The following is an 8,745-nucleotide window of genomic DNA, read 5'->3' as shown; positions in this document are numbered from 1 at the left end:
GTGGCCTTTGTGTGTTGCTAGTGGGCGAATGAATGAATCTCGTCCCCTCAACGAAGTCACCTACTCTCTCTACATATAGTAGCGGCTCCTGTCCTCTTCTCTTACCGTTTTGGCAGAAAGGGATCTCACAACTACCAATTTTGAAGTGGGACAGGGGAACATGCTCCCCTGCCCAAAGGTAGTCTTCGCCTGCAAAGTGGTTGCCAGCGCTGCAGGGACGGGTCCAGGGGTGACGTCTGTCCTGCTGGCGGGCAATGATGGCTTTGTTGCACCAGAAAGCAAACCTTTGGAAGATGCCTTGGGAATCCCGGTTCGTCCTTGTCCCCCTTTGCACTAAAGGGGAAACTGGTCCATCCTACTCTCTACTGCTCGTCTGTCCTTCCTCCGCGTCACCCTTGACTCCTGAGGCCGGGTGTCGCCTCGGAATATCCGCCGCTCCGGAGGGGTCGTGATGAGGCCCCCTGCGGGTCTTGATGTTGTTCCTCCTCGTGAGGATTTGCCCCTCGCGAGGACCTTGACTTGAGTGGTGCCGCGCGTGATTGTGCTTTCTTGATGAAGAGGGCCAGCCCTGGGCCACATGCAGGTAGGTCTGGGTACCCCCATTCCCAGAACGCCGACAGTAGCCCCCGGGCCCCAGGGGTGCTCGTGTCGGCCTATAGGCGAAGCCTTGGGTGGTGGCCAGAGGCGCTGCGGGCCCTAAATGCTTGTGGGCCAGGCCACTGCGCGTCACGCGGCTGATGTCGGATGTCCCTTGCCTTCTGTATTCACTCTAGTTATTAGGAACCTGACTCTTGTGTTGGTCCATTATTGCTTTCCCTTCTCCCGCACTCGCTCTTCCTCGTCGATCTGCAACTCCAACCGGCGGCTCCCAAATCCTGCACCGCGTCGTTCCCTTGTTGGTTCAGCGATGACGCCCGCGGGCAAGCAGAAACTGGAGACGCAAGGTCCTTCCCCTGCTCCTCCGCTCCTGGAGTGCATCCTCTCCAAGGATGTGGATCTTACCACCATGCTCCCATGTACTACAGCCGAGTCCAACGAGCACGGGCGGACCCTGATCTGGCCCGACACAATAGCAAAGCGACCCGTGTCGAAGGCGGTATATCCTTTCTTCCTGCATAGCATCTTCACCGGGCTGGTGCTGCCATTCTCCTTATTCTTCATCGCCATCCCTAGCCACTATGGGATCGAGGCCATTCACCCCCCGAAAGCACAGGGCTGAGTCGGCCTTGGCGCGTCATGCCTCCGCCGGTGGGAGGTCTGAGGCGTCGGGCTCGCCCCCTCCATGGGGGGCCCTGTCGCCCTGCCGTCACCGGTGCGGAGAGGGAGAGGAGATGGGTCGACGTCGAACAGTAAGTGACTTGTCTTGGCACGCCCCGCGCGTCCATCGTCCATGGATGGATGATTCCCTTTTTGCCTGATGTCCAGGGGCACTGCCTTGCTGGGGCCAAAGAAGAAGAAGGATGGCTTCAAGCCGAAGGCGACTCCTAACGCACCATCAGCCCTCCCCAATGCGTCACCGCCTATCGAGGAAGATGGGAAGGCTCACGAGGCGACCTATCAGGCCTTGGTCGCCGAGCCCCCCGAGCCCTGAAAGCGTCCTAAGGCAGTCTTGGCAGCGCCGTTGCCCGAGGGGCAGGCTCTTGAGGGCCCTCAGTCCACTGATGCGCCAATGCTTGCAATCTCCGAGCAGCCTTCGGAGCCCCCTCTGCCTCGTGATGCTGCCTCCCTGACGACACCGCCTGCGATAACACTAGAGGCTCCTCAGGAGGAGATCTAGAGGACTTCAGAATACGTCCAAGGCATCCTGAACAAGGTCTTCGCTGCCCTGGGCAACGTCGTGGTCGTGATGGCAGAGGGCGAGAAGGAGGCAAAGGCAGCTCGTGCTGCACGTGAGGAGGCGCTGGAGGAAGCCAAATCCGCTCGTGCCGCGCGTGAGGATGCGATGAAAGGAGCCGCGACGGCGGCCAAACGTTGCGAAGAGGCGGAGGCTCGTTTGAAGGCCTTCCAAGGAGAACATGCCAAGCTAGCCGAGAAGCTTCGCCTGCGGGAGGAAGAACTCGAGGCCCGCAAGACAAAGCTCGCTACCCGGGAAGAAGAGCTGTCCCAGGAGGAAACTCACGTGGGCGCGAAGGAGGCACGCTTGAATGAGAAGGAGAAGGAGATGACCTTGAAGAAGACCCTTCTCGATACCAAGGGGGACCGCTCGCTGCGGCCGAGAAGAAGAAGGCAGTGGAGCTGGTCGACTTACCTGACATTGAGGAAAGGCTTCGCACGGTGCTTCACACCCTTTGCCGGGACGGGTTCAACGAGCCTCTGGACACCCCAGAGGGCGGCTTCGTCGTGCTCGCGGCGGAACTCGCCGTGGCGTTGGAGGACGTCATCATCCAAGTGGACAAGATCTTGGACAATGAGTGCCGTGACCTCTTTTCTGAGGACGCGACACGCGTTTTCAGTCACCTTCATCTTTGTGAGCCGGGGTTTGACTTCGGCTCCGTGATCCTGTTGGTCCCTACTGAGGCCCGCTACAGCGCTGCGGAGGTGGTGAAGGGCACCGTGGAGGCGTTGGTGAAGAGATTCGCCCGTGTCGCAGTTCCCCCATCTCCGGAGGCCGCTGAAGCCGACGGCGGGGAAGACGACGCAACTGATGCCGACGACAAGCCTCCTGGAGATGGAACGACCGGCGATGGCGGTTGCTCCTGATTTCTCCCCCCCCCCCCGTTTTTTCATGCAATGCACACCGTGCTTCGTGGAGGCGTCAACCTCATTTGCGTTTTAAAGAACTTGTTAAGGCTTGTAATAATTGGATGACTACTTGAATGTTTTCTTCGCCTCGTTTCTTTCATGTTTGTTGTGATACTCTGCGTAGGTAGGGCCCGACCCGCGCATACCTCAGTGGCCACTGAACCGACCGGATTCCAGGACGGCCCAAGAGGTGAGGGGCTACGGGTCCAGTTAGGCTCCTAAGTCACGATGCTCAGGAGTCCTCCTTGACGTGCGAGCAGCCCTCATGAGGGGCACGCGGCGAGGGTTTTGATTCTTCAGAACACCTTCAGCACTCTGCGTCGGCAGGGGCCGCCCCGCACGTACCTCTCCCACCATTGGACCAACCGGATACCAGGACGACCCATGGGGGAAGGGGCTACGAGCACAGTTAGGCCCCTAACTCGCGATGCTCATGGGTCCCCCTTGACGTACAAGCGACTCCAATGCCCCTCATAAGAAACTGACAATTTGGGACTCCCGAACTCCTTCAGCACTCTGCGTCAGCAGGGCCCGCCCCACGTGTACCTCTGCCGCCATTGGACCGCCTGGGCGACCCAAGAGGGAAGGGGCTATGGGTGTAGTTGAGGCTCCTGAGTCGTGATGCTCAGGACTCTCCCTTGACGTACGAGTGACTCTAGCGTTCTCCCTAAGAGATTTTAAGTGGCTTGTTGAGCGCACTAGGCTGTGTCCAACAACGTTGAACCGACCATATTCCAGGATGGCCCAAGGGGAAAGGGGCTACATGCATAGTTTGGCCCCTGAGTCATGATGCTCAGGGGTTCCCCTTGACATACGAGCGGCTCCATATGTCCAGTTGTTTGTCCCCCGCACTGGGCGTGGGCGTAGTCGTAGGTGGTCTGGGTTGACTTTCTGGCCAGCTGTGGGCATATTCATTGGTGGACTGTGTTGATTTCCTGGCCAGCTGTGGGCATAGTCATTGGTGGAATATGTTGATTTCCTTGCTAGCTGTGGGCATAGTCATTGGTGGACTGTGTTGATTGCCTCCGTCTTCTCCCCAGCGCGGAGCGTAGGGCTGCCATTAGGCGTGGGAGGGACCCCTTCGCGTCCTCGTGGGGCTCCGGGCGTATACAACCGTAGCTCGTTATTACGTGAGAGTGTCACGGTGGGGTGTATCTAGGAGCTCGCGAGGGCGCTTTGGCCTTGCGAGTGTCCCTACCCCCGAGGCATGGACGCCTGATTCCTTTTAGGTCTTCACCCAACACGGAGCATAGGTCATCCATTCGGTGTGGGAGTGACCCCTTCGCGTCCTCAGGGGCCCCTAGTCGTATACATCTATAGCTCATTATTACGTGAGAGTGTCATGGGGGAGGGGGGTGTATCCGGGAGGTCGCGAGGACGCTTTGGCCTCGCGAGTGTCCCTAACCCTAAGGCATAGGTGCCTAATTCCTTTTGGGTGATTGGTAAACTTTGCTGACTTCTTCTTCTTCGGGAGTGAGGCAGGGTGTCTACTGCAGAGGAGGCCTACAAGTATAAGCTTCGGCCGGAGCCCCCAAGCGGGGGGCCGACCGCCCAAAGATGCAAGCAAGGTAGAACGTTAGGGTTCGAAGTGGGTGCGACAGAGACAACTGAAGGATACGTAAATGAAAGTGGCGGCTAGGGAGTTCCCTGAACTCCTGGAGGCCACATGGCCCTGTGGGCGCCCTCAGACAGAGTGAGCCAAAAAGTTACTTGGCAACAACCAACAAAAAGTCACATGGAGGCCATGCCGCTGAAGTGCCGAGGGCGCCGTCATTGCCCGAGCTCCTGCTTCCACGTTTGCGGCCCTCGCGGGTCTGCCGTCTCTCAAGGATCGGGACCTTCGCTCGGCTCGAGCTCCTCCTCCTCTTCCTCACCAGACCCCAGCAGGCAAGGCATGAGCATGGCTTGCTGGAGCCGCCGGTAGGTAGCAGCCGTGTTCCCCAACCCGAAGGGCATGGGAGTGTTAGCGCCCGGGCACACCCACCGATGGTCACATTGTGCAAGCCAAAAGGGGCCTTGAGCCGTGACTCTATCGATTGTGAGCGTGTTGATGCAGATGCGGGGCTGATCGACCGTGCCGACTGCGATTGGTAATGCAGGGCAGTTCTCGCCTCGCACGGCCTGAGCCTCTCGAAGTTCTTGGATTTCTTTGATGACGGACTCACGTGAGCTGGGCGGACGAGCGCCAGAGTGCGCCCTCGGGTTGTGCCCGAGTGCCACCCTCACCTCACTGGTCAGGCCGGGAACCTCCCTGGCTGTGAGCCCCTAGTCCTGACCCAAGGGGGGTGCCGATCGCGCCTTCCTATGCGATGGGAGGCATGACCCCGTCCCCGGGCATAGAGCCCGAAGTCCCAAGGCGCTCCCTGGGGAGGAGATGCTTCTTCTTCTTGCGTGGGTCCCCACGAGGTGGCTCGTCTTCTTCGTCGTTCGAGCATTCCTCCGTCGCGGCGCTGTAGGCGCGCTTGAGTGTATTGACGACATCCTTCTCATCGCAGGCGACGGTGATGACGCCGCCGCTCCGTGACATCTTGAGGACATTGTAGGCATGGTGGGTCACTGTCATGAACTTGGCGGGAGCCGGGTACCTGATACATCTCCATCGTATCTACTTTTCCAAACTCTTTTGCCCTTGTTTTGGACTCTAATTTGCATGATTTGAATGAAACTAACCCGTGCTGATGCTGTTTTCAGCAACATTGCCATGGTCTTGTTTTTGTGCAGAAATGAAAGTTCTCGGAACGTCCTGAAAATTTACGGAGAATATTTCTGGAAAATATGAAAAATACCTGCGCAAAATTCCACCGGAGGGGGTGAGCCAGTGGGCCACAAGCCCTGTGGCCGTGGCCACCCCCCATGCCGCGCCGTCAGGGCTTGTGGGGCCCACGTGGCTCCGTCGCCTCCAAACTCAGCTCTATATATTCCCTTTCATCCGGAAAAAAAATAAGAGAGAAGATTTCATCGCGTTTCACGATCCAGAGGTGCCGCCACATCCCGTTCTTCATCTGGAGGGCAGATCTGGAGTTCGTTTTGGGCTCTGGATCAAGGAGATTGTCGCCATCGTCATCGTCAACCTTCTTCCCTCTCCAATTTCATGAAGCTATTCGTCGTTTGTGAGTAATCTATTCGTAGGCTCGCTGGGAGGTGATGAGTAGGATGAGATCTATCATGTAATCAAGTTAGTTTTGACGGGGATTGATCCCTAGTATCCACTATGTTTTGAGATTGATGTTGCTACTACTTTGCCATGCTTAATGCTTGTCACTAGGGCCCGAGTGCCATGATTTTAGATCTGAAATTATTATGTTGTCACCAATATATGTGTGTTTTAGATCCGATCTTGCAAGTTGTAGTTACCTACTATGTGTTATGATCCGGCAATCCCGGAGTGACAATAACCGGAACCACTCCCGGTGATGAGCATAGTTTGAGGAGTTCATGTGTTCACCAAGTGCTAATGCGTTGGTCCGGTTCTTTATTGAAAGGAGAACCTTAATATCCCGTAGTATCCATTTGGACCCCGCTGCCACGGGATGGATGGACAATAGATGTCATGCAAGTTCTTTTCCCTAAGCACGTATGAGTACACACGGAATGCATGCCTACATCACATTGACGAACGGGAGCTAGCCACATATCTCTACGTGTTATAACTGTTGCATGATGAATGTCATCCCATGAATCATCGATCCATTGCCTACGAGTTTGTCCCACTGCTGTTCTTACTTGCTTTGTCCTGCTACTGCTATTACTACTGTTGCTGCTACTGTTACTTGCTGCTACTATTACTTGCTTTGTCCTGCTGCTGCTGCCACTACTGTTGCTACTGCTGTTACTCGCTACTGCTGCTACTCGCTACTGCTGTTACTCGCTACTGCTGCTACTTGCTACTGCTATCACTACTGCTGTTCCTTGCCACTACTGTTACTTGTTACACTGGTGCTACCTGCTACAATACTTTTCTGGCGCCATTGATACTTTAGTTGGGAATAATCTGCCTTGTCAACAGATCGTTTCTGGCACCGTTTCTATCATACTACCTTTGCTGCTTATATCCTGCTTGCAGATACTAATCTTTCAGGTGTGGTTGAGCTCACAAGTCAACTGCTGATACTAGAGAATATCCTTTCATTCCCATCGTGTCGAACCAACAAATTTGGGTTGAATACTCTACCCTCGAAAACTGCCGCAATCCCACACGCTGCTTGGCCTTTGCAAGACAATTGCTAATTGTTGAGCAACTGTAAGCAACTCTTTTCTGGCGCCGTTACCGTGGAGGCATCAAGTCAGGAATAGTTCCACGTCAACAGTACCCAAGGATGGCGTTGTACGGCAGGTGGACGTGCACGACGTCAAAGACGATGATCTCGGTGTGGTAGTTCTTGTGCTCGCCGAAGGTTACGGGAAGACGCACCTGCCCAATGGGCACGATGGACCCTTCCGTGACTCATGAGAAGGGCTTGGTCGGCATGAGCTGTTCATACAAGAGATGGAGTGTTTAGAAGGTCTCGACGAAGAGGACGTTGAGGAATGCTCCACTATCGATAAGGGTCTTGGTGACGAGGACGTTGCTGATGGTTGGTGTGCACATCATGGGGAGCTTGTCGGCCATGAACGAGCACCTGAGCTGATCACTTGAGTCGAAGGTGACGGTGGTCTGAGACCAGTTGAGGGGGCGCATCGCTTCAGGCTTCAGGAGAGCAGCATTTACCTCCTGAGCGAACTGCTTGAAGGCGTGGTTCGAGGCCGGGGTCTGGGCGCCTCCCAGGATGGAGGCCACCGCCCGGACCTCCTCGAAGCTCCCATCCCCATCATTCTGCCTATCTTCATCCCTCCTTCTGGGTGGCGGAGGCAGCGGGGGCAGCCTAGCGTGACGAGGGCAAGCCACACGACACTGACCGCATCGTTGCCCCTCGAGAAGGTCATTGCGCCAGCGTTCGTCCTGAGCCTAGTCACGCCAGCGGTCCTCCTGAGGCTGGCCGCGCCAACGGTCTTCATGAGGTTGTTCATGCTACCCCCTTACGTGGCTCCCGGTCATCCCAGCGGCCTCCACTGCGATCACCGCCGCATGCGGGGCCTCTCTCCCCATTCTGGGTGCCTGCTGAAGTGCTCAGCACGGACCAGTCGGAGCTCGTGGCACTCGAAGGTATCATGGCCGCTAGTGCCATGGAATACACGTTGCCCCCCCTGACGGAGGCTCTCCCCTCGGTCGTAATTCGCCTCGGGCGCGGCTGCGAGCACTGCCTGAGCCTTGCGCTTCGTCTCCCTGGCATTGATCTTCTTCTCTTCTGGTTCCGCCGCCTTAGGTCCGAGGAGCGACACGCAACCTTCTTCAACCATGGCGCACTTGTTTTCCAGGTTGAACATCTCCAGTGCAGTGCTCATTTTATCACACATGGGGAGCTCCTCCCTCGTCTTGAGGTCTGTGACTCCTTCCGAGAAGGCCGAGATGACGGCCTCGTCCGACGCCTTTGGGATCTTGAGGCGCATGAACGTGAAGCGTTGTATGAAATTGTGCAGGGTCTCCCCCTCCTGCTGCTTGATGCGCCACATGTCGTTCACGGTGGGAGCGTGGTCGCGGGTGCCCAGGAAGTTGGCGATGAAGAGTTCGCGCAGATTATCCCAAGAGGTGATGTGCACCCTTGGGAGGTTGAGGAGCCAAGAGAGCGCGCCACCCTTGAGCGCCATGGGGAACCAATACGCCTAGACCTTGTCGACCCCTCCTGCCGCCCTGATACTCAGCATGTAGAGTTGGAGGAACTCGGCCGGGTCCAGGGTGCCGTCGTAGCGTGGGGGTAGGTCGGGCTTGAACTTGCAGCGCCACGCAGTTGGGTAGTGCTCAGGGGCGATGGCGGCTCACACCACCGGCCCGACGGGAGCAACACACGCGAGGGCAACCTGGTCCTATTGTTCCAAGGGGCCTGCTTCGAGTGGGGTATGACCGCGGCGCGGGATTTGTAGCAATAGGAGGGCGCACGCGTCGGCGCGTGGCCGAGGAACCACCTG

This window comes from Hordeum vulgare, chromosome 3H (genome assembly GCF_904849725.1).
Source record: "Hordeum vulgare subsp. vulgare chromosome 3H, MorexV3_pseudomolecules_assembly, whole genome shotgun sequence".
Taxonomy (NCBI): domain Eukaryota; kingdom Viridiplantae; phylum Streptophyta; class Magnoliopsida; order Poales; family Poaceae; genus Hordeum; species Hordeum vulgare.
The sequence above is the reverse complement of the archived record's forward strand: the minus strand, read 5'-3'. Positions refer to the sequence as shown.